The following is a 27,856-nucleotide window of genomic DNA, read 5'->3' on the forward strand; positions in this document are numbered from 1 at the left end:
AATTGCTACACCATTAAGATGACATGCTACAGACGCGAAATTAAACCGACAGGAAGACGATGCTGTGATATGCAAATGATTAGCTTTTCAGAGCATTCACACAAGGCTGGCGCCGGTGGCGACACCTACAACGTGCTGACATGAGGAAAGTTTCCAACCGATTTCTCATACACAAACAGCAGGTGACCGGCGTTGCCTGGTGAAACGTTGTTGTGGTGCCTTGTGTAAGGAGGAGAAATGCGTACCATCACGTTTCCGACTTTCGCGATTGCGGTTTATCGTATCGTGAAATTGCTGCTCGCGTTCGTCAAGATCCAATGACTGTTAGCAGAATATGGAATCGGTGGGTTCAGGAGGGTAATACGGAACGCCGTGCTGCATCCCAAAGGCCTCGTATCACTAGCAGTCCAGATGACAGGCATCTTATCCTTATGGCTGTAACGGATCGTGCAGCCACGTCTCGATCCCTGAGTCAGTAGATGGGGACGTTTGCAAGACATCAACCATCTGCACGAACAGTTTGACGACGTCTGCAGCAGTATGGACTATCAGCCCGGAGACCATTGGCTGCGGTTACCCTTGACGCTGCATCACAGACAGGAGCGCCTACGATGGTGTACTCAACGACGAACCAGGATCCACGAATGGCAATACGTCATTTTTTTCGGATGAATCTAGGTTCTGTTTACAGCATTATGATGGTCGCATCCGTGTTTGGCGACATCGCGGTGAACGCACATTGGAAGCGTGTATTCGTCACCGCCATACTGGCGTATCATCCGGTGTGATAGTATGGGGTATCATTGGTTACGCGTCTCGGTCACCTCTTGTTCGCATTGACAGCACTTTGAACAGTGGCCGGTACATATCAGATGTGTTACGACCCGTGGCTCTACCCTCCATTAGATCCCTGCGAAACCAGTCGCTACTCTTGATGAACTGTGGTATCATGTTGAAGCTGCATGGGCAGCTGTACCTGTACACGCCATCCAAGCTGTGTTTGACTCAATGCCCAGGCGTATCAAGGCCGTTATTACTGCCAGAGGTGGTTGTTCTGGGTACTGTTTTCTCAAGATCTATGAGCCCAAATTGCATGAAAATGTAATCACATGTCAGTTCTGGTATAATATATTTGTCCAATGAATACCCGTTTATCATCTGCATTTCTTCTTGGCGTAGCAATTTTAATGGCCAGTAGTGTATCATTACCACCCGACAGACACTACCCGACTACGCTGTGCTCCTGCGACAGTACGAAAATAAAATAACCTCCTTGGTTTACATAACGATATTCCCTGATCTGGCCAGTGCGCCTACTACAATTCTTTACAATCTATTTCAGTAGTTATTTTGCACTCACGAAATATTAAAACAGATACACATCACAATAACATACACAAGATACAGAATTTGAACACTTCATTTAATGTACGTAGTCAATAAAGCAGGAAAAAAATTATACGTGGGCGCTGTGTTGTTGCGTAACAGGCTTTTCGGATGAACCAAGTTTCTTGCTATATCAGATCGGTGGTCGTCTTCACAGATGCCATCGTCGAGGCGAAGGGCAGCTACAAACACTCACCGCGCCACGGACACGGGTTGGTGGGAGCAGTATTATCCTACGGAAGACATTCTCTTGCGCTTGTATGTGACCTGTGGTAGTAATCGAAGACATCATTTCAGCTGCGGGTCAACTACATCCCTTCATCTTTGATGTCTTCCCCGACGTTGTTTGAAGACCATGATAGTGCAAGCACGATGATGCCTCGGCCACCAAATTCACCTAATGTGAATCCTATGGAACCTTTCTGTGTCGTTATAGCGTGCTATCACCAAGTACACAAATCAGTGACCAATTATTTACGGGAACTACATTACCTCGGTGGAGATCAGTTTGGATTCCGTAGAAATGTTGGAACACGTGAGGCAATACTGACCTTTCTTAGAAGAAAGATTAATGAAAGGCAAATCTACGTTTATAGCATTTGCAGACTTAGAGAAAGCTTTTGACAATGTTGACTGGAATACTCTCTTTAAAATTCTAAAGGTGGCAGGAGTAAAATACAGGGAGCGAAAGGTTATTTACAATTTGTACAGAAACCAGATGGCAGTTATAAGAGTCGAGGGGCATGAAAGGGAAGTAGTGGTTGGGAAGGGAGTGAGACAGGGTTGTAGCCTGTCCCCGATGTTATTCAATCTGTATATTGAGCAAGCAGTAAAGGAAACAAAAGAAAAATTCGGAGTAGGTATTAAAATCCATGGAGAAGAAATAAAAACTTCGAAGTTCGCCGATAGTATTGTAATTATGTCACAGACAGCAAATGACTTGGAAGAGCAGTTGAACGGAATGGACAGTATCTTGAAAGGAGGATATAAGATGAACATCAACAAAAGGAAAACGAGGATAATGGAATGTAGTCGAATTAAGTCGGGTGATGCTGAGGGAATTAGATTAGGAAATGAGACACTTAAAGTTGTAAAGGAGTTTTGCTATTTGGAGAGCAAAATAACTGATGATGGTCGAAGTAGAGAGGATATAAAATGTAGACTGGCAATGGCAAGGAAAGCGTTTCTGAAGAAGAGAAATTTGTTAACATCGAGTATAGATTTAAGTGTCAGGAAGTCCTTTCTGAAATCATTTGTATGGAGTGTAGCCATGTATGGATGTGAAACATGGAAGATAAATAGTTTGGACAAGAAGAGAATGGAAGCTTTCGAAATGTGGTGCTACAGAAGAATGCTGACGATTAGATGGGTAGATCACATAACTAATGAGGAGGTATTCAATAGAATTGGGGAGAAGAGGAGTTTGTGGCACAACTTGACTAGAAGAAGGTACCGGTTGGTAGGACTTCTTCTGAGGCATCGAGGGATCACAAATTTAGCATTGGAGGGCAGCGTGGAGGGTAAAAATCGTAGAGGGAGACCAAGAGATGAATACACTAAACAGATTCAGAAGGATGTAGGTTGCATCAAGTACTGGGAGATGAAGAAGCTTGCTCAGTATAGAGTAGCATGGAGAGCTGCTTCAAACCAGTCTCAGGACTGAAGACCACAACAACAACAAGAACATCAACTGTGTGTAGACATCTAATGCCACATACCTCGACAAAGCTACCAACAAATTTTAGAATCTATGGTACGCAGAATTCGTACTATATTGCGTTCCGAAGATGGACGGAGAAGCTGTTAAGCAGGCGGTCATAGTGTCTTGGCTCGTCAGTGTACGTTGGAGCATACATTGTTCAATTTTATTACGTTTGGGAACTCTGGGTGACACTTGTCTTCTGGGCACAAGTAACGCATGTATCGTTGTGACTCACTAATTTTTCTGTCAACTGTACGAATTTACATTCAAATATCATTTGCAATTTTCTGCTCTCATTACATTTTCATGTTCAAACGAATTAGGCCGAGAGGCACTTAGCAGTTTTGTTACATTGCAACTTGTCATGAAAAGTGTTACTTGGCCATCTCAGGTGGTACAATTTTCTGATTTTCTCAACAAAAGCAACAATCACTACAAATAGGTCATGGAGGATCGCCGATTGAAAGTGCATGAAATTACTCACGCTCGTCAGATGTCATCTGAAAGGGTATATCACACTTTAACTGAAGAATTAGGAATCAAAAGATTATCTGCAAGATGTCTGTGGATCTAAAACGCAAGCTTATGGACATATCAGGACAATGTTTGGCCCGTTTTACGAGATACGAATAAGATTTTTTGCTCCGGTTTGTGACCACGGATGAAACTTGGGTGCACTACTGTGGAAACGTGCTGATTCTCTTCCACTTACGAAAGCAAAGACAATTCCGTCGGCGGGAAAGGTTCTGGAATGCTAAGGGGATTCTGTTTGTAGATTATCTCCCCACTGGGCCAACAATTAGTGGAGAATACTATGCTAACTTCCTGGACAAATTGCAATAAATGATACGCGAAAAAAGTCCAGGTGTAGCAGGACAAGACAGTGCGCGCCCGCCTACATGTGCCGTCGCCATGGCAAAATTACACGAACTAAGGTATGGATTGTTGTCACACCAGCCGTATTCACATGATATGGCTCCGCCAGACTTCCGTCTTATCCCAAAATTGAAAATCTTTCTTGGTAGGCGAAGATTCAGTTCAAACGAAGAATTGATAGACGGAGATGACAACTATTTCGCAGGTCTGGAGGAAACTCATTTTCGACATGAGATCAAGGCTCTGAGACATCGTTGGGTCAAGTGCATTAATCTACAAGGAGACTACACTGAAAAATGAAAAAAAAAGGTCCAGTGATGTAAGTACTTTTTTTCTATTTCGTTCCGAGAACTTTTCCAACCACTCTGGTATTATACTTCACATGTCTGTGCGTGTTTCCCATCAGACAGGGTATGTTTTGGGGCTAACATGAACGTGGGGTTCAAAAATGGCTCTGAGCACTATGGGACTTAACTTCTGAGGTCATTAGTCCCCTAAACCTAGAACTACTTAAACCTAACTAACCTAAGGACATCACACACATCCATGCCCGAGTCAGGATTCGAACCTGCAACCATAGTGGTCTCGCGGTTCCAGACTGTAGCGACTAGAACCGCTCGGCCACTCCGGCCAGCCTGAATGTTGGGGCTCAGTGCTTTCTCCTAAAGGATGTGTTTATATTCAATTGTTTATAATTGAGTACTATTATTCACACCAGGTGTACAGACCCTTCTCCAATGGAGCTAGCTATTAACCACATTGCTTTAATACATAAACGCTTGGTGAGATATCTGGAACGATTGGTAATGTTCACTTAAATATAATTTTCCTCTTGCCAGATCCATTGTAAGTCGTACTACCTCGTGGCCATATATTAACTTTTTGCGAGTCCTTATCCAAATGAAGACATGTGCCTGAGTAATTTTCTGCTCTTTAAGATGGATCTGAAGGCCTTCTTACTGAGTTACACTGAAGGGAAAAACACAAAGGACTTTCGTTATACATTAGAAAGGAACAATGTAACTGATGTTATGATTATGACTTGACACACGCATACGTTGAATATAATTTAACAGGAGAGAAATGGAGAATTGTGTTTGCTCTTTAAAAACTAAAGGAATGTTCATTTCATTCGTTCGTAGATTTCAAGTTCATGTGTAAATAAATAATAGTTGCATGAGGTCCTGAATCATGGTAAGTTAGCAGAGTAGAGAATTCCATCTCACATATTTGTCCATTAGGGCTGTAACGACATGGAAGTTCTCTGAAAGCTGCGGGAAGATCAGGGGTTCACGTCACGACCGCCTTTCTACAGAATTCCTTGCGGTGAAAGCGTTGGATGGAATTATGTGCGAGGCGGTCGCTCCCACACAAACGGTATTGTGTGTCTCGTCTCAGTTCCCGTGAAATAACAATGAACGTCTGAGTAGTGGTACGGAGATTGCTGGCATTGCAGCAACGCGCGTCAGTCCGGCTGTAGACGTCTGTACTTAACGTCAACATAGAAAGGAGGCGGGATTCACGTCTGAAGTTAGTGGTTTCCAGCGCCGTGGTGCAACGAAGATAGCAGTTAGAAGCTCCGGAGAGTAGCGAAAGATACAGCTAAACGTGGAAGCGAACATTACCGTGAACTTCTTGACATCGTTTAGAGCGCCTGACTGAATTTATGAACACTGGCATCTTAACAATGGGTTACGTGACCTGATGTGTAAGTAATGTGTCGGTAACACACAAACCTCGGTGCTTTAGAGACTCAAACGGCTTTAAACGCCTGATTACTTTACAAATAAATTAATGTATTAGGTATTTAGCCTTAAGGTGGCGAAACATTTATTGCACCAGGCGTAAGAGCCTAAATATGTTGGTTTTATTGGTATAGGTGTTAAAAGTTCTTAATCTGATGGTTAAATTGTCGGTTAACGCCAGCCCACGACCAACGTATTCTTCTAGGCGAAGTGAACTCGGCTCTCCCTAGTAAAACCAAATCGTAGTAACACATGACGATCAAGTGTACTGCTTGTTGGTGCCACAGAATAACGAATAAAACTAAATCGTACTTGTCGCAGACCGTTGAGCGCAGTGCTAGTTGTTTTCACAAGATAACACGTACATTACCCTTTTACTTGACCACCGTGCAGGAGGACTACGCGGGCACATTGAAGTTAACCGAACGGGTGAACAACAGGTTATATTTATTTTTGATGGGTCGCCTAACCAGAAAATGTTGTTGGAGAACTTAAAGGATCTTGAAATTTAAATCAAGTCTGCGTATAAATGGACTGTGTTTGTTCTGTATCCTTCAAGAAATTAACAACAAAAAGACAGTGAATGTTCAATGAAATCGATCAAGAATGACGCTAACACTACAGGAGGCAGCAAAATTCATCTGGAAGACTGCATGAACAATGAACCACGGAGGTCCTTATCTGTGAAGTTCGCAGATCCAGATAAAAAATCCAAAAGTTCAGTTTACAATGAGACAAGTCGGAAATACAAACACTACCCCCCCCCCCCCCCCCCCAAATTGCCTCTCAGGCGGTCGTCGGTAGCCGAATCCCTAACTTACTTCCTCCTTCCCATCCTACCATATCCCAGAACTTTACATGGAGGGGACGGCTCTATGCTGCAACCAATGTAACTGGCGAAAATTGCTGCTGAATTCAGGAAAAAGCAGGGGGAAGGTCTTTCACATTATTTCCATTTGCGTACAAGACGATTGTTTTTAGACAAGAAGTTGGTGATGGACCGAAACAGTGTCTTCACGATTGGTCAGTCTTAGATGTCAGGAATACCGTCTACAGGGACTCAGTTCTCTAGGATGAACCGAATTTTTAGAACAAACGTAAATAATAAAATGGTGCCATGGTGTTTTGCCGTTTCAGTTTTGCTCAGAAAGACAAAAATATCATGCTCAGTTACTCTCTAGCGATTCTAGGGTAACTTTACGTGACCACAGTAGATGCAAGTGAGAGTCCAGCCTTCAAAAACCTGTCCACAAAGATTGCCCCTATCCCCAGGGTAGATAATCTTCAACCAAAGAGATCCATGGACTGCCTTATGCTGATGTAAGATGCCATAGAGACGTTTCTCGCAACACACCGCCCCAGCATGGAGGGCTCAAGGCTACCTTTCCAAGCACAGTATCTAGTATTCCTACTAAAATGATCACCGGCACAAAGTGAGTTGCTGTCGTATAGCGATAAGTGACACAAGTGCCATGTTGTTTATGACGTCCTGTCTCCTTAACTACTTGGCCTAAAATAATACAATTTTACAAGTATGTTCAGTGCGATATTTAAATATTGTCTGGAAAATCTGTTGTAGAGGGGGGTAGTAGGAAAGACGTAATGAATTAAAGCTTCATGCCTTATGCTGAATTATTACTGCCCGAATAGCGAAAATATAATGACGAATAAATTTTTTCGTTATTTTTTGGGAGGTGTCAGTGAGAAAAAGTTTCGAAGCATTTGACATTGTACATTGTATGTAAATTTTGTTCAAGTCGCCATTTACTCTCATTCAAAAATACTGGATGAATATCGTCAGAGGAATTTGCGGGTCATGAGTTATTCTGCCTCAAGACACTTACTAAGTTTCTAACTTAAGTACTTGACCCACCACGCTAAACCTTAACGCAAGTTTATATATCTTAATGACTAGATTTCGACAGCATTTTAACCTTCTAAATTCGGTTGACAGTTATACGAATTACTGAAAATCAAAAATTTGTTACCCCCGGAAGCCATTAGGTAGGCAATCTGCAAATGCCCTCGTGAGGGGGAGACTCTTTTCGCCATTTAGCAATACAGAGAACGTGGTACAAACACTGGTAGAGTAGTCCTGTTCAACGGAAACAAATAATAATTTTTCGCGATCTTCTTAAGTACACAGTGTGATATAATCAATAACGAAACATTACTAAGAAAACAATTTCGAAATAAATGCAACAACTGACGGATTTCTGAATATGTAATATGTAATAAACATCTCAGTAGGATCCTATGAGATGAAAGTCTGGTCTAAGGAAATAGGAACTAAATTATTGTAACTGAATATACTATGAGAGGTATAATTTTATGAATGTTTTCAGAAACCTCTACACTTTTACAAGGTATTTCCGATTTAACACTACGTTGATTAAATTTCCACAAATTTAGATAAGACTGCTGGAATGTAATCCAAGAAGACTGGACAACTTCATGTGTCACGCCGCTTCTTACAGTAGAGTAATAAATATTTTTTTTACCGTACCACTCTGTTTTTTAGTTCAAAAGAAGCAGCAAAGAAAGCTGTCTATGTTCTGTAAATTTCAATAACTTGACTTCTCCGCATTACTTCCTGCATGGACTATCCACAACTATGATTTCATGTCTAGTCTGTCCTTATTTTTTTAAATATAGGACTCGTTTGTTATCTTCCTGAAATTAATCTCACCAGCAACAACTTAGTTCAAAAACCCTAAGCTTTCATCAACGTCCGAGTGAGAGTAGCAGTTCTGCAAATGTTTTGAAATTCAGTTTTTGTGTAAGGGAACACTGTTTTCATTTGATTACACAGCTGAAAGGGAAGCTGATATTGTGGTATAAAATCTTAAGTCGTGTTTGTAAAGCAGCTGTTATTACTAAAAAGAAAGAACGATAGGAAATAGCGCTTCGAGCATTCTGTAAACAGATGTAAATTGTCGATAATTGCTGTATGAAGCGTTTTACGACAGTTTGCCAGTTAATTAAATTTTGTGCCAAACGTTGTAGTCGAAAGCCACAACTTCACAAAAATTTATGCGAAAGTTCAGTCGGCGTTTCACAAAGTGTCTCCAGCTCCTCATAAACAAGATAACATGAAATCAAAATGCTAGATCCACCTACCAGCCGTTGTGTACGATTTTGATGCAGGAATTAATTATATAGGGACGACAACACGATTTATGAGCAGGACACCGTAAACGGATCATATCTGGAAGCGAATTCATGTCATAATCTGAGACAGCAGCACGAGGATGTATCTAAAATAACTTAGAAACCGAGAACAGTTCTGTGGTGTCACCGCCAGACACCACACTTGCTAGGTGGTAGCTTTTAAATCGGCCGCGGTCCGCTAGTATACGACGGACCCGCGTGTCGCCACTGTCAGTAATTGCAGACCGAGCGCCACCACACGGCAGGTTTAGAGAGACGTACTATCACTCGTCTCAGTTGTACAGCCGACTTTGCAAGGAACGGTTCACTGAGAATTACGCTCTCATTTGCCGAGACGGTAGTTAGCATAGTTTTCAGCTACATTTGCTACGACCTAGCAAGGCGCCGAATTCAATTGCTATAATACTTCTGTATCATATGTTCTACAAATGTGGATTAAAGTTAAGTATTCCCGAAGCTACGTACTTTTCTTTGTAGCATTCATTACGTATCCTGTTTCAGACCTCACGCCAGCCTGCGTGAGCTTATAGCGTGCATTTCGGTCTCCTCCAACAAAACAGTGTTGGCACGTCTGCCGACACTTCAAGTTCTATCCAGATCACTCCAGCGCCCTGAATTACTCGCGTTTTCTGTACAACGAGGTGCCAAGCGCTGAGTTTCCACGTAGTGCTATTCCAAGAAACAAGTGCTGTGCGCGTCGCGTTGCGGAGAAGTTAGATTAGTCAGGAAGCTTTGCAGCAAAGCGCAGTGAGTCTCGCTTAGGCAGAGGAAGTAGAGGTAGATAGAGATGACTTTGAGGTGTACCTTCCTGTCAACTTCGATGTTGTTGTCGACAGAACAGCAACTGAGGAAGATACCGACGTTAGTGAGACGGCCGCTCTAGCATTCCCCAGACGAATTGAGAAACAAAAATTAAAATGGCTGGTTGAGGATGTGGACCTAGATCCTCTGAGCTACTAACCCATTAACCCATTGTCTAATAAGCAGTAGACTCACCATATTTCGGTAAAACTGACTGACGCTTAGGACGAAGAGGCAACCATCACCACAACTTAAACTCCAGAATACATCACGAACAGTGCTGACGATTCTTGCCTTTCACGTGTCATCAACATTAACCATAAAACGCTGGAGGCCATGAGCTAGGAGTACTGAAGCAAATTAAGTTGACAATGAAACTAATATCAATGAAACTGCTACAGTTTCATATTTGTACTGAATTCTCTTTGATATCTCTAAATTTGAAGTCATAGTGTACTTACTTCCAGTAAATGACGAAATACGATAGCAGACATTAATTGCGACATTGTCTAAAGCAGTGGTCTACGCAGCATATGTTAATGCAAAATTCTCCAAAGATGACAGAAAACTAAAAATTGTGATTAAACTCTTTACAGAGTTACTGAAAGTATTTGCAAATATAATCACATTAAAAGCAAAAAAGGAAAAACAGCATTAAAGAGTTTGTACTTAAGAACTGCAGTGAGAAAATAAACATGTTGGCTAAAGTCTGAACGGAAGATATCCCTCCCACCCTCTGCGTCTGGAGTTACAATCTTCCTAACTTTACTTCTAACAGATCGAATATAACGTGATTATTTCCGATGTATGAAACCAAATCGTAAGGGGAAACGATTATTTCTGTCACATTAATATAAATATAGAAATTGATATAAGATTTAAAGGTACAAAGCAAAAATTAAGAAAAGGTGCAAAAAATTTGAATAATGTGCAAATAATACTGTCACCATTTCAATGGGACAACATTGTTAACAGACCAATACGTTAATCCAGTTGTATTTTTAGTTATTTTAATTGACATACCTATAAATGCATGTAACTCTTGATCCATATACGATATATAAGATTCACATAAGAATTAGAAAGTTGTTGAAAATAGAGCTTTATATCTAATAAAGAGCAAGTGGGAAATTCAAAGTCAATAATTGTTACTGAACGCACTGAAACCTTTGAAATTCGTTTAATATTGAAAATCGATTTCCTCACAGTAACGTTTAACTATATTAATACTTTACTTACCTTAAAGATAAAAATTATGCATATCACACTCTCAAATCCCAAATCCAGTCAAAGTACATGGATAATATCATGAATACAGAATAATGTACAAAGTACCATACCATAAAAGTACAGAATAACATAACAAGCCAAAATGAATTTAATAAAAATTAACATCAAATAAGTCACTGTAGATTTCAAAAGTCTGTTCTGTTTTCTAAAACACCTTCAAAAACAGTTCGGGTATGTAGTATTGTTTAGTTAAACTACAAATCTGCTACAGTCATATTATGACAGCTTTCGAGGAAAACGTGCAGAAAACGTACATAACCTTTCTTATTTTTGCATTAAATTTGTCAAGTGACAGATACGCTCTCTTCATTAGAGACGTTGCTTGAGGACTTGTTATACTTAATAATAACGCAGGGTGGAAAGAAGATCATAATACAAACTTAGACACACGTAAACAGTTATTCTTATTGTCATGTTGCAGTTAAAAAATCGGGAATAGTTAAAAAAATGGTTCAAATGGCTCTGAGCACTATGGGACTTAACATCTATGGTCATCAGTCCCCTAGAACGTAGAACTACTTACACCTAACTAACCTAAGGACATCACACAACACCCAGTCATCACGAGGCAGGGAAAATCCCTGACCCGGCCAGGAATCGAACCCGGGAACCCGGGCGCGGGAAGCGAGAACGCTACCGCACGACCACGAGCTGCGGACTCGAGAATACTTCCAGTAACCTAAAGTTCCTTATCTCATCTGTATAAAATAATGTTCGACAAGTGATCTTCGTATGTTTAGCAATATGAACCATCTCAGCTTGATAATTTATATCCCACAGCTTCGTATTCAGTTCAGTCGCTCCATCTGACGATCATTAACCTTGGAGATAAGGCCTCTGCCTTCTTTAAGGTCCTAGAGGCAGGCAAGACCCTTTGTGACCAAGAATAGCTTGTCTATCAAGACAAGGAATTGTTTGTTATAGTCTTTTTCTCCTTTACACTATTGCTCTCTTCCTCACACCATATGAGAATGATATATTTTAACTACACCAACAATTAATCAATATAGAGTAATGAAATTACGGAAATACATTTGTCTGGGTAATATATTTAAGTGATTAACGTTTCATGTTGATTGGTTAAAGTAAGCACTAGGGAAGCCATTGCAAATGTGAAATACTGCTACATTAATGACAGATGTCAAATCCGGAACGTTGAATGGAAGCATGCAAATGTGCATGCATTATGTTGCACAGGTATGAATGTCAGTTTGCGAAATGGAGTCCCATGCCAATTACAGAATACAGAATGGTTATACTGTTTCTGGATGATACTGGACTTGTCGTCCGATGATATCCCATGTGTGCCCGAGTAGAGACAGATCTGGAGCTCGATCAGACCAAGGCAACTTGTCAACGCTCTATAGAGCATATTAGCTTACAGCATTTTTAAATATGGGAGTGTTATACTGTTCGTAAACACCACCAAAAATGCTGTTCATGAATGGCAGCACAACAGGTTGAATCACCAGACTGACGTACAAATTTGCAGTCAGTGTGCGCAGGATAATCACGAGAGTGCTCCTGTTGCCATACGAAGTTACACTACTGGCCATTAAAATTGCTACACCACGAAGATGACGTGCTACAGACGCGAAATTTAACCAACGGGAAGAAGATGCTGTGATATGGAAATGATTAGCTTTTCAGAGCACTCACACAAGTTTGGCGTCGGTGGCGACACTTAAAACGTGCTGAAATGAGGAAAGTTTCCAACCTATTTCTCATACACAAACAGCAGTTGACCGGCGTTGCCTGGTGAAACGTTGTCGTGATACCTCGTGTAAGGAGGAGAAATGCGTACCATCACGTTTCCGACTTTGATAGAGGTCGGATTGTAGCGTATCACGATTGCGGTTTATCGTGTCGCGACATTGCTGCTCACATTGGTCGAGAGCGAATGACTGTTAGCAGAATATGGAAACGGTGGGTTCAGGAGGGTAATATGGAACGACTGCCAACGGCCTCGTATCACTAGCAGTAGAGATGACAGGCATCTTATCCGCATGGCTGTAGCGAATCGTGCAGCCACGTCTCGATCGCTGAGTCAACAGATGGGGACGTCTGCAAGACAACAACCATCTGCACGAACAGTTCGACGACGTTTGCAGTAGCATGGACTATCAGCTAGGAGACCATGGCTGCGGTTACCCCTGACGCTGCATCACAGACAGGAGCGCCTGCGATGGTGTACTCAACGACTAACCTGTGTGCACGAATGGCAAAACGTTATCTTTTCGGATGAATCCAGGTTCTGTTTACAGAATCATGATGGTCGCATAAGTGTTTGGCGACATCGCGGCGAACGCACATTGGAAGCGTGTATTCTTCATCGACATACAGGCGTATCACCCAGCGTGATGGGTGCCATTGGTTAACGTCTCGGTCACCTCTTGTTCGCACTGACTGCACTTTGAACAGTGGACGTTACATTTCAGATGTGTTACGACCTGTGGCTCTACCCTTCATTCGATCTCTGCGAAACTCTACATTTCGGCAGGATAATGCACGACCGCATGTTGCAGGTCCTGTACGGGCCTTTCTGGATACAGAAAATGTTGGACTGCTGCCCTGGACAGCACATTCTCAAGACTTCTCACCAACTGAAAACGTCTGGTCAATGGTGGCCGAGCAACTGGGTCGTCGCAATACGCCAGTCACTACTCTTGATGAACTGTGGTATCGTGTTGAAGCTGCATGGGCAGCTGTACCTGTACACGGCATCCAAGCTCTGTTTGACTCAATGCCCAGGCTTATCAAGGCCGTTATTAGGGCCAGAGGTGGTTGTTCTGGGTACTGATTTCTCTGGACCTATGCACCGAAATGGCGTGGAAATGTAATCACATGTAGTTCTAGTATAATATATTTGTCCAATGAATACCCGTTTATCATCTGCATTTCTTCTTGGTGTAGCAATTTTAATGGCCAGTAGTGTACACTGTAGGCCATAACCCCAGGGGTTGGTCAAATATGTCTAGGATGCAGACAGGTTTGTTACAGGACCTCAACTGGTCTCCTTCTAACCAACATACGGCCATCATTGGCACCGATGCAGAAACAACTTTCATCATAAAACATAACAGATCTCCACCCTGCCCTCCAGGTCGCTTGACACCACTGTTGTCGCAAATCGCCGTGGAATACACGCTACATGTCGTCTGCCTTGGAGCTGTCCTTGAGGTAATCAATTTGAAACAGTTAATACTCTCACTGCTGCGTTAACTGCTGCCCGAAATGCTGCTGCCGACGCACTGTGATGCGCCAGAGCCGTACGCCGAACACGATGGTCTTCCCTCTCGTTGGTGCCACACAGCCGCATGGATCCCGACCGCCCTGCTCGCTACCGTACGTTCTTCTGACCACCACTGCCAACAGTCATGTACAGTGGCTGCGTTTCTGCCAAGCCTTTCTGCAATCTCGCGGAAGGAACACCCAGATTCTCATAGCTCTATTATACGACCTCTTCTGGGACTGGCTCGAAATTTGAATAGAATCTTCGATATAGAAACACGCCTTCCAACTTTTGTTTATGTCGGACAACTCGTTCTTTGTGTTGCGGTTTTTACCCCTCAGCATATTTTGTCGCGCCCAACTCGTTCATTTACAGGGACACGGTGTCAGAGTGGACTTCGCCGATCGTTCCGAGAGTATCCTGTTGATTGGAAACAAGAGCTGATGGTATCACGAGGTCTTCCAAGAGCTACAATTTTTTTTCTTCGTAAATAGGCTGTGCTGTTTCCTGCTTGTATAAAACTTTGAAGCACATCTCGGAATTATCAAGTATTAAAATGTAGAATACACTTGGCCATACCAACTTATTTTGAAAATTCCATGCATTTTGTTAAAGTTTACAAGTGTACCTTATGATTCGGAGTTAGTCACTTGTTAGATTAGATAATCCCATGTTTATTTATTAACCCTGCTACATCTGATATGTATTTATTTTATTATTATTATTATTCCATTATTATTCCATTATTATTATTATTCCATAATGATATTATCATGAAATATCGATCAATATGGTATTTGTTTAGTTTAATTCCTGTGGGTCTGGAAGATGACGTGGGCGAGTCGCTACTACAACCTTCCGACTTTGGCTAAAATATGGGGATGAGATGCGAATATAAGAACTCAGCAAGAGAGTTCTCTTAGACTCTCTCATCTCTCAATTCTCCACAATCTTACCTATACGTGGTGCCCCTGTTAAGGTGAGCAATCCAGTGGAAGGTTGGGTAACCAGCCCCAGCCGGAAACTAGGTCAGCGTGCCGACAGGATGTGGAGGACAGTGGAAGGCAACGGGAAAGCACCACTGGAATTACTTTCCTAGAAGTTCAGGGGATGGACTTCTTTCTACAATATTCAGGAAGTAAAGCTTTCCGTCTGTCAGATCTCCAGGAAGGGAATACAATGAGGACTCCAGAGATTAGGGCAAATGGAAAAGGAAGGAAGGAGAAGAAGAGGGAACACTTACTGAGTATTGGGACTTTGAGTGTTTCAACCCTTCTCCAGGAAGGGAAATTAGAAAACGCCAAGCATGAAATGACAAGAAACAAGTTAGATGTACTCGGAACGTGTGAGGTGAGATGGGGTGGTTGTGGAGAACTAGAAAGTGCCGACTGCCGATTTTCCTATTCAGGTGAAGATAAAAATGGACTGCATAGGGTTGGAATTTTGATAGGTCCAAGACTGAAGGACAAGGTTATCAAGGTTGAACATGTTAGTGAAAGAATGGTGATGGAGATTGAAAGGGAAAAAGAAAGACTTAGTTATCATCTAGGTCTATATTCCAACAAGTAATCGTTCAGATGAAGAGGTAGAAGAATGTTATGGGAAGATAGAAAACTTAGCAGAGAGAGAGAAAAGAAATGGATGTATTGTTATAATGGGTGATGGGAATGCTGTAGTTAGTGAAGAACCAGAATCTCTGGGAGGCATAAATGATAGAGGGCAAAAATTGTTGGAATACTGCAATGAAAATTTCATGATGTTCGGATATACTCTATTAACCACAAAAGACGACGGTATACTTGTATATCTCGATTTGAGAACAAAAGATATGAAACTGATTACATAATGATACAACAAAGGTACCGAAATTGCCTAAAGAGTGTCAAAAGTTATCCAGGGTCAGATATTTATCCAGATCATATATTAGTAGCAGCTGAGGTTCCAGTTAAATTGAAAAGAACCTGGAAAGGACAGAAGAGAGAGCACATTAGCTTTGAGAAACTGAAAGATTGTGAAAAATTCGGTTAAATAATGAATTAAGAAGGGAGGCAGAAAAAGCAAAGGAGACATGGGTGACAGACAAGTGTGACAAGATAGAGAATTTAGAGAAAGAAGGAAAATATGATTTGATGTACAAAGAAGCAATGGATTTGACATTAATGGAAAAGAGAAACAAAAATGGACTAAAGGAAGTAGACACAGCAGACGATAGAAGGGTGAGTGAACCCCAAGAAATAATGAAAAGATGGAAAGAATATATAGAATGGCTATACGGTGCAGACAGCCGACCAAGTGAAGAAGAGCTTGGGAAGGAAGAAGAAGATAATGTCGCAGATGATGACAAAGGAACTGCAGTACTAACTACTGAGATTGAAGCATCTACGAAGGAGTCGAAAAAAAGAAATGCGGCTGGAACTGCCGACGAGATTCCTGTGGAACTGTTAAAGGTATTGGAGAAAGAAGGGAAAAGGGAGTGGACTGAATTGTGTAATCAAATATACATGTCAGGAAAATGGCCAAAGGACTTTACAGAAAGTATCTTAATACCTACAGAAAAGAAAAAGAACAGCAAAAGGTGTGAGGAACATAGAACAGTGAGCCTGATATCGCATGAAGCCAAAGTCTTGCTGAGGACGCTCAACAGAAGGCTATATGGAAAGCTGAATTTCGTAACAGGAGATGAACAGTTTGGTTTCAGGTGAGGAGTGAGAAATAGAGATGCAATTGAGCTACTGATAGTTACAGCGGAGAGGTACATGACGAACAAAACGAAGGTGTATGTTCTGCTCATTGATCCTGAGACGGCTTTTGACTGTGTCAGATGGTACAAACTGATGGAAATCCTAAGGAAACATGGAGTTGACTGGAGGGATAGACGCCTCATTAGAAATTTATATTTGAACCAGAGAGCAAGAGTAAGAATAGGAGGTGTAATGAGTGAAGAAATTGATCTGGGAAGAGGTGTAAGATAAGATTGTTGTTTATTACCAACACTGTTGAAAATCTATCTGGAGGAAATTATTAATGAAAGTCTTGTATAGGGGGTCGGAGAGTGGACTGTATAAGATTTGCAGACGATGTGGTGGTGATGGTAGAGAGTGCAAGAGAGAGATGCAACAAATGTTAGATGATCTAAACACAGAATTGGAATATGGAATGAAGGTAAACAAGAAGAAAACGAAAAGCATGGTACTTGGAGGAAAAGGGAGAAATTCCGCATGAAAGTAGGGAGAAATGAAATAGGGCAAGTGCCAGGAAGTATCAGTGAATAAATTCAGTTATTTGGGAGGTGTTATAATGGATTGTATGTATTGCTCAACAGAAATTAGGAAAGAATTGCAGTGGCAAAAGAAGGATTCAAGAGGAAACAGAAATTACTTTGCGGACCAATGAACAAAGATCTGAGGAAAACACTAACGAAATTTTACATCTGGAGCGTTTCACTGTATGGTGCGGAGACCTGGACATTGAGGAAGGAAGATGAAAGAAGACTGGAGGCACTAGAGATGTGGATATGGAGAAGAATGGAATAAGTGAAATGGGAAGACCGAGTAATGAATGAACACGTATTAAAAAGAGGTAGACAAGAAAGAAACATGGTGAAAGTCATCAGAAAGAGAAAATATAACTGGATTGAACATTGTTTGAGGAGGGACTGTTTACTGAAGGAAGGAATAGAAGGAATAGTGGAGGGAAAAAGAGGAAGAGAAAAAAGAACATATCAAATGCTGGAAAATATCAAAGGAGACAAATATTGAGAAATGAAAAGATGAGCTATGGACAGACAAAAGTGGAAGAGGGTTAACCCATGACAAGACCTGCCGTAAGGCAGAATAGCATACTAGCACTACTGTGGAACAGCTACAAGAACTATTAGATCTACGTTATACCCACTTGTGCAGCTAACACACACATAAACTAGTCCTCTCAGAAATTGATGAACTCAAATGCGGGAGGATGCGGTTCAAATCCCAGGTTGGGCACCCAGATTTAGGTTTTCTGTAATTTCCGCAAATAGTTTACGGCAAATACCACTATGGTTTCCTTGTCTGCCCGTCCCCAGTTTGCACTTCTGCTCTGTCTCTAAAGACTTTGTCATCCACGGGAGTCAAAACCTAACATTCCTGTTAGTAGTAAGCATGTGATAAGACCTACGATCTTTTTTTAAAAGTAGCTGACGTCAGTAAGCGCCTTTGACTTTTTCGGCAGCTTAATTAATAACAGAGTTTCTATATTTTGAGAAACTACGAAAAAAACATACATTACGATCCGTATGGATTGTCATTCTTCTCAAAGAATCACAACTTGCAACACTGAAACACCTTCCAGACTTGCGACGGTAACTAGGAGAGTTAACCTGAGTAGTAACTCATTCACATCACATCGCGTTGAATAAGACAGAGAAAGATTTATCGTCACGTGAGTGCTAACTGAACGTGTTATACCTGAAGTGGCTTGATATACGAATGTTATACATTTTCCTAGTTTACAGCCAATTATACTCTCGTAAAACACCATTAACAAGAAAAAAAAGTCCGGGGAGTATACTGGATGGTACAGTGCCTCCCAGTCCCATCGACCATACAACCAGCTGTATGCACCCGCTCATTGTCGTGCAAAATGATGCGTGGGTTGCGCAGAAAGTGTCGCCGCTTCTTTGGCAAAGCTAGTCGCAAGTGATGGTCCAAAAACGAACAGTAATACGACTTAAGTCCTTTTGACTCTGATTTGATTCCAAAGATGAAGGAACAACTTCGTGGCAATCGCTTCAGAACTGTTCCAGAGATTCGACAGGCCGTAACCGCTCCATTCGCACTATCAACAGAACAGGCTCTGCTGATGGTACACTACGCCTTTCACATCGCTGACAACGGGTTCTGCACAACGCTGATGATACTTGCAAGGACAGTAACATGTGCAAACATATAACTCTTTTGTATCGGTTGTGAATAAGTAGTTGCCACTATTTAAGTTCCAACCCTCGTACAAGAGTCGAGGGGCATTGAAGGGCAGCAGAGGATGAGAAGGGTTGTAGCTTGTTGACGATGTTATTTAACCTGTACATTGAACAAGTAGTAAAGGTAACAGAAGAGAAATTGGGAATAGAAATTAAAGTTCAGGGAGAAGAAATGAAAACTTTGAGGTTTGCCAGTGACATTGTAATTATGTCAGAGACAACAAAATGTAACACCTACTGTATTTTCGGCATATTTTTTATCTGTATCGATATTTCTATGTAGATTTGAGGAGTTGCTTGTGTAGTGCGTTGTATCTGTCATAGAAATTCATTGACTACGTATACGTACTTCAGTTACGTCAACCTTTTGAACGATGTTGTTTTAACGGTGCTTGTGGATTTCAATAACTGCTGGAATGATTGTTATATAATGTATTGTAAATGACTTGGTCCATAGCTAGGGAACTTTGGGTTGAATGTAAGAGATGTGGAGAAGCCCCGCAGCTACGGAAGTAGCCTGGCGGAGTGGTTGACGCGCAAGTGGCTACTCGTCCTTTGTTATGGGTAAGGAGTGTGGGCTGAGCAGTGCTGTGGTTAACATATCACTAGCAGTAGTGGATCATTGTGACTCAAATTATAAGAGTTTTGAGACCAGAGCAGCTTAAGAGCAGTATTTATGAGCCTCGGATGCTGACTTTGGTAATACAATTATCATGGCATGGTCTTTGGCTCTGTAAAAATAAAATTCCGACTCCAAGAAGATCTATAACAGGGAAAGGCCAACAGTACTGCCATGACTGCACCGCCGCCATGCTAACAACCACTGCAAACTATGCCACCAGTTTTCCACTAAGTTGTTTATATTCGGCACTCTGTAAATGCACCAGGTATTTCTGAAATTTGGTCGATTTTAATAATAATCGTAGTGTTCTTAAAAACTCTGTCTTACACCCTTGACTATTCCAAATCACAAACCTGGACAGGAATCCTATACTATAGAATTTAATTCTGAGTGTGTAATTCATCATGGAAAGACTTATTGGCAGCTGTAAAAATGTTTGTGATTGCTTTCTAATGTGTGGAGTTATAGTGTTTAAAGCTCAGTTTTATAATTTGAGAAATACTCTTTTTCCAGTGCAATTGTTAGCTGTATTATCTGAAATCATTTTCATAAATAATTTTCCTTACTTGAGAAGCTACCTGAAAACAGTAAAGTTGGTAGTTAAAAGAAAAATAATATTAATCTGAAGTAGAAAAGGTTATTAACTGTAGCAATTATGCACATTGATCAGAATTATAAAGTTTAATTAGTGTTCATTCCATGAGAAAGCGTATGATCTTGAATTTAATGTTGTGTTGGCATTTGCACAGCCAACTATATTTTGAGCAGGTTAAAATACTGCTTATCGATGCACATGCGTTATTTAAACAGTTGTAGTTTCTTGTGCTTTGCTTAGTTAACAATTATTGTTGAGAGTACTTACCATTTCTCATACATAGTTTGGTTAATGACTATGCTTCTTCAAACCATGAAAGCTTAAGAGCCCTCATGTGCTAGGCTAGTTAGCCAATGAAGCAAATCAAAGCAAAGGCTCCTTCAGAGCCAGTGTAGTTGCATTTGAATTCTGTTTAATTGCTTCAAACTGAGCTTAAGAAAGAAATATTTAATGCGTTAGCTATCCTATTACAAGTTGGTTAATGCACAGTTATAGAGATCCTGTGCTCAGCAGTGATGTTACAGAGTATGATCGTTAATAGACCCCCTGATTTAAGTTAGAATCATTTCAAGATCTACCCTGTTTAGTATTGCCCTTAGTTTCATGTGCGTTGGTGACTGGTTCTATAAACTGCCCAATCTAGTTCATTTAAGGCCTGTGTTGTTGAGAGGCATATGATAGTTTGTTATCACATTGGCCATTTGTTTGTCTGACGTCCAAGGTAGTAGTACATTTACTTTCATGGTTAGGTTACTGTGTTGTAGTGTGAACCGATATAAAGAAAGAGTTTAGTGTGTGTGTCAGGAAAGGTTAGGTTAGCCTTAGCACTCCCTTCTGCTTTATTATATTGCCTGACACAAGAATGCCTAATTTGGCTGGCTGCCGATATTAAAACTTGCTTTTGTGCTGGTAGAACGTCTGCTCCTGACCCACCTGCTTACGGTTTTACTGTTGGTTGTACTCTGCTGGAGTGTTTCTGAAACAAATCTTAGTCTGATTGTTCTGTTCGCATTAGGTTATCTCACGGTCACAACTTTGTCAAAAACTTCTCACAGAGGTTCACCGTTACCATCGATTGCCGTGTAAGGTGGTCGATGTTACCGTTACAAAAGGACGTGGAAGAGCAGTTGAATTGAATGGATAATGTCTTGAAAGGAGGATATAAGATGAATATCAACAAAAGCAAAACAAGGATAATGAAATGACGTCGAATTAAATCAGGCGATTACATCAGGAATCGATGTGCTTAAAGCAGTAGACCAGTGTTGCTATTTGGCAGCAAAATAACTGTTGATGACCGAAGTAGAGACTGGCAGTAGCAAGAACAGCGTTTCTGAAGAAGAGAAATTTGTTAACATCGATTACAGAATAATTGTTAGTAAGTCTTTTCTGAAGATACTTGTCTGCAGTTTAGCCACGTATGGGAGTCAAACACGGACTATAAACAGATCGGACATGAAGAGAATAGAAACTGTTGAAGTGTGGTGTTACAGAAGAATGCTGAAGATTAGGTTGATAGATCACGTAACTCACGAGAAGATACTACATTCGGGAGGCACGAAATTTGTGGCACACCTTGAGTGAAAGAAGGGATCAGTTAATAGGACACGTTTGAGACCTCAAGGGGTCATCAGTTTAGTATTGGAGGGAATTGTGTGTATGTGTGTGTGTGTGTGTGTGTGTGTGTGTGTGTGTGTGTGTGTGTGTGTGTGTGTGTGCGTGCGTGTAGGGGGGGGGGTTACAAATCGTAGAGGGAGACCAAGAGATGAATACATTAAGCAGATTCAGAAGGATGTAGGTTGCAGTAGTTATTCGGAGATGAGGAGGCTTGCACAGGATAGAGTAGCATGGAGAGCTGCATCAAAGCAGTCTTCAGGCTGAAGACCACAACAACAGAACTTGCAAATTAAAAACTCCGTTAGTCCATCATATGTAGTAAATAGGGAAGGCTATACGCCATCAACCTAATATTGCAGCTGGGTCAGATGTGTTGTAAAATTTGCGCCTGAATCTCAATTTATCTGAATGTGTTTGTTTGTTAAATATATCTTATCTTTCGCAGTAAATTGAAGAGTAACATGCTAATGACGACGTAAAAACCACATAAACATGTACTGGAATCAGAGAATAAGAAAAAAATATTTTGTGAAAGATGGGATACTTGGATACGCACTTTTATTTCAACGCTTAGTTTATGTAAGAAAATAAGAATCTTGCATTGTTTTTGAGCCTATTGTAATATCATCAGAGTGAAATGAAAACAGAAACGTCTGCAGTCAGACATGCCGTACTGAAAAATCTAGGACTAGAAGATTTCGCGTCTATCAAATCGTCAAGAGTGTGGAATAGTCAACATTCTGTTTCATATATAGTACAAACCATGATAGGTATTGAAGCTCTAAGAAAACAATCTACGAAAGGAATGACAAATTGTAACACGCGTCTTAAATAAACTGAACAGAAAATTAATGTCTGAAACTCGTATGCGGTTTAATACAACAGAATGACTTTATCTGACAATAGGGAAACTAGTTCCATAGGTATAAATAAATTACGTATTTTCTCAGAGTCATTAGGGAACCTGATCGACATGGAAAGAGATGCGATCATATCAGAGAAATCACTGTCACATGAACGCTCTCAAAACTAAATAAATTAATACTCTGTACACGATAGCCTCATTAATTGAATAGCAATCCTGCGAATAGTGGTATAAATACATATCATCTGACAGTATACTATGGCGTCCGGTCAATGAAGTATGAACCTATTCGTCGCAGAGCAGCAGTTATACTAAACTTCCTCTATTGTTTGTTGTACATGTTATAATCTCTGTCTTCCTCTACAGGTTTCGGCCAGCTGTTGTCAAATGCCTTAACTCATATTGTATCGTCGTGTCCCTTATTATAGACAGTGTGTACCTCATATTCCGGTTTCCTCCAACTTTGTGGAGGATCTCCTCATTTTTTTGTCTTAGCAATTCACTCAGTTAACACCTTTCTACCGTAACATCATATCTCATACGCTTAGATTCACTTCTTATCATTATTTCCTCAGTTCATGACTCACTTCCATTCAATGCTGTACCATAGACATACATTCTCATAAATTACTTCCTCAAATGAAGACTCACTGTTTATTTCAATTGATTTCTTTCAGCGAGGGATACCCTCTTTGCCTGAGCTAGTCTGCTTGGTAATAATGGTGTATTTCTATCATTGATGCCGTTCTCTGATGATAAACTGAAAGCGAGAAACTAACATATTTGTCTCTGCAATACTGATTAGCGTATTTTCTCTGTAACTAACTTTCTTCTTCTTAATACACAAAGTAGACTGGTGTGTATTTTGCAGAAGTGGTACTACTCGGAAGCACTATGAAGTATGGCCGTCAGAAGGTATTCCAGAGTCGGCGTGTAGAGGTGGCACGTGATCTGTCGCGACAGAATTTCTTTTACGGCCCTGAGTAGCGAGCAGACGTGTGTCCATGCGGCACTGCCGGTCGTAAAACACATCTGGTCCAGCTAGAAATGCGGCAATTACGTTTTATTTCCCATTAAATTTTCGATATAGTACGCTACAAGACACGGGTGTTTTCTATTACAGGGTGACGTTTAATGTCCATGAGATAATTTATATGCCATATGTCAAACTAATCCGAGAAAGAAATCATGACGACGTTTTTACTCCCAATTCACCATCAACCGAAGTCTAATAGGATATTTTACTTCATATTTCAGTACCTAGTTTTGTGAAATTTATTTACTTTGTCATAATGTGGTAGCCAAGTGAAGTATGTCACTTCGAGCAGCGCTATTGAGAAGTACTATCGTTAATCCAGAGCTTGAAAGTCTTTCAGCGGAAGGAGAAGTTACTATCCTGTTACGTCTACAATTATCCACTACTTTAGACGTTACAAGCGCTTTCCTTTAGAGCTTCTCATGCTGTACCAGAAAACGTATAAAAGTTACTCTATGATCATTGGAAGTACCTAATCAGTAATTTATTACCCTGCATGTGGTTTAGTTAGTGACGTCACATAGACAGCTAAATAATGTACACTACCGAGGACGTACATCCTGTATAGTATTTCTGGAATCTCAGAACAAGGTAAAACGTATGAGATAAAATATATACAACAGGTTCCGAAACAGTTACACGGATCTTATAACAAGACCTGCTGGAGAGCTATATTTAACTCTCTTCATTACACCGTGCTATTGATATATTCTCTTAGAGTGGTGATTGGAGAAAGCGGCCATTGACGGGTTCGTTGGAGAATAGCTACTAACGAATCACTAAATCAGCGGTAGCTGCGGTAATATAACACACAATCGGCGCTGAAGTAAATCGAAAAATTTACATTATATGTCACAAAATATAACGAATGTATCGCTGTAGGAAGATACAGGATTCTCATAATCTTCAATAAAATTAACGAAAACGTCAAAATCATTAGGAATAAAACTAATATTGCTGACTTTCTGTCTAATTACAGGAAGAGCGCTTCAGAAAGTGGCTGCCACCACAACACCAGTCACAAAATTGTACAATATAAATAAATTACTTCCAGTGAAGGCTGAGACGAGAATGGTGATGTATTGCTGAAAAGAATCTGCATCTGAACTAATACGTTGGTCTCGATTGCCAAGACAGTATGGGAGGGAACGTTTGACATGGAAACGATGGAAACTGTAAAGATTTAGGTACTTCTGTTTGTTAGTAGGTTTCCTGTGAACAGAAGTGTGTAACTGACCTTCGTTGAGAATGAGATCAACGCCAGGAAAGTGGCAAATGATTGGGAACGAGACCATGTGAGATTTAATTAGGGGAATGTGTTTAGAGATTCCAGGAGTTTTAACAGGTCAGTCTCACCATGAGTCCATATGGCAAAGGTGCCATCAATGTATCTACACCAAACCAGGGGCTAAACGCTTCTGGATCCCAGTAAAGTCCTCCCCAAATGACCCATGAAAAGGTTGACATAGGAAGGAGCCATCCTGGATTAACGAAAGTAGGAAGGATGTCGTAGGTTTGGAATCACCTGGGCGCTGACTGAGGAAATGTTCAGCTACAGACAGACCAGGCAGATGGGAGATGATGGTATAGAGGGAGGTGGCATCAATGGTGACAAGCAAAGTGTATGGTGGGAGTGTGATGGGCACAGATTTCAAACTATCTGGGAAATGGCTCATGGCTTTCAGATACGTGGGAAGCCTTTGTACTATGGGTTGCATGTGTTGATCAACTAAGGTAAGTGCACTGAAAACATCAACTCTGGGACGCACAGGGTGATTGGGTTTGTGGATGTTAGGATAAAAGTAAAAGATGGGTGCACGGTTTGGGTGGAGTATGAAGTTCTATGGCGTGGTGCGTCAACCCTAGTGAGAGGCCTGACGTTTTAAGGAGTGTAGCTATAGAACTAATATTTCTAGAAAAATACCGTGTTAGCTACGTACCCAAAATAAAATTTCGTTTGAAAATAAACTAGAATTTCATGAAAATGGTTGCCCCACGCAGATGTAAATGCTGTGCAGTGATGTGGCATACCTATAATGAGGTTATTTAGATGTTTATTGACTATGTTAATGGATTCTCCCAACTGTTCGTGGTAGAAGGATTTCATATTTAAGGGGAAAACAAATTACTTTTTTTCACTAAGATTAGTTCTTTTCTGAATTTCAGCTCATTAAGGTATTATTACCAAGCAATAACAGACTGACGTCGAAAACACCACTGCACTGTTGTGTAACAAATCAAGCTTCGAAAGCTAAAGGTATTAACAAATCCACAGAATCCTTAGTCACAACATTACGCAGGAAGTATCAAATCAGTTATTCATCATTTGCGTCATGTGTCAAATATTTGAGCACTGAAGTAATTCTTATTTAATAAACCGGGACTGCTCTACAGGGAAATAAGATGAGAGCGAATAGATTACAGTATATTTAATGAACACTGTACAATCGGCACTTTTCTGTGCCAAGAGGGTTTGGGTATAAATCATGGTCGTTGCGAGGTTTTCTTTTCCGCCCTAGAGGAGAATTAAAAAATGGCACCCCTTTTTTTTATTACCATTGGTCGCCCCGATACCCACTCCCCCATGCCTTCACCACCACCAAGACCCAACGACACAAGAATGTAAATCTCTTATTATACTTTTAATCACTAAAATAAGGTAACAAGATGTCCTCATTTTCTGGCGACAATTTTCATGCATCTTCCTCATTCCTTTAAAACTGATTGAGGACAACAAGTGTCCTCAAATTCTTATTTTTTTGTCCATCGTTTTTGAAAATCCCAAAATAACTGCAATAGGAAGTTCTGCTTAAGTTTTTAAACTAGAACTCAGCTGAATATACCACAGCAACCAAATTTGACACCAATTACTTATTTTACCTGATGAAAAAAAGGAGTAATAAAGACGCTCCTGAGCCGCATCCTTCGACCCCTGTATGGGAGCATCGTATATTAGTTATTGTTGCTGTTGTTGTTGCTAGGTAAGCATGTTTGACTCCGAGCTCGTCGCTATACTAGAGATCACACCACACATCTTACCGCAAACGACACTCTGTGTTGGCACATGACCATCATGCAACACCCCGAAACACTTATTTCGCCACGTCTGAAAGCCCTCTACAATATTTACCCGTTACTCACCGGAAACTCACAATTTATTTACAACCGTATATCTAATCACACTGTATTTTATATCATTTGCTATCAATTCACTCTCGGGAAAAAGTCGTCGACGTTTTCCATTTCTGTTTTCCGTTCACTTTTGTATTACTGACAATAGTTCTCACTTTTCGGAGAGTCAAACTGTCGCGATGTTGGAACGAAATACACTCCTGGAAATTGAAATAAGAACACCGTGAATTCATTGTCCCAGGAAGGGGAAACTTTATTGACACATTCCTGGGGTCAGATACATCACATGATCACACTGACAGAACCACAGGCACATAGACACAGGCAACAGAGCATGCACAATGTCGGCACTAGTACAGTGTATATCCACCTTTCGCAGCAATGCAGGCTGCTATTCTCCCATGGAGACGATCGTAGAGATGCTGGATGTAGTCCTGTGGAACGGCTTGCCATGCCATTTCCACCTGGCGCCTCAGTTGGACCAGCGTTCGTGCTGGACGTGCAGACCGCGTGAGACGACGCTTCATCCAGTCCCAAACATGCTCAATGGGGGACAGATCCGGAGATCTTGCTGGCCAGGGTAGTTGACTTACACCTTCTAGAGCACGTTGGGTGGCACGGGATACATGCGGACGTGCATTGTCCTCTTGGAACAGCAAGTTCCCTTGCCGGTCTAGGAATGGTAGAACGATGGGATCGATGACGGTTTGGATGTACCATGCACTATTCAGTGTCCCCTCGACGATCACCAGTGGTGTACGGCCAGTGTAGGAGATCGCTCCCCACACCATGATGCCGGGTGTTGGCCCTGTGTGCCTCGGTCGTATGC

Source organism: Schistocerca cancellata, chromosome 8 (assembly GCF_023864275.1).
Source record: "Schistocerca cancellata isolate TAMUIC-IGC-003103 chromosome 8, iqSchCanc2.1, whole genome shotgun sequence".
NCBI lineage: Eukaryota > Metazoa > Arthropoda > Insecta > Orthoptera > Acrididae > Schistocerca > Schistocerca cancellata.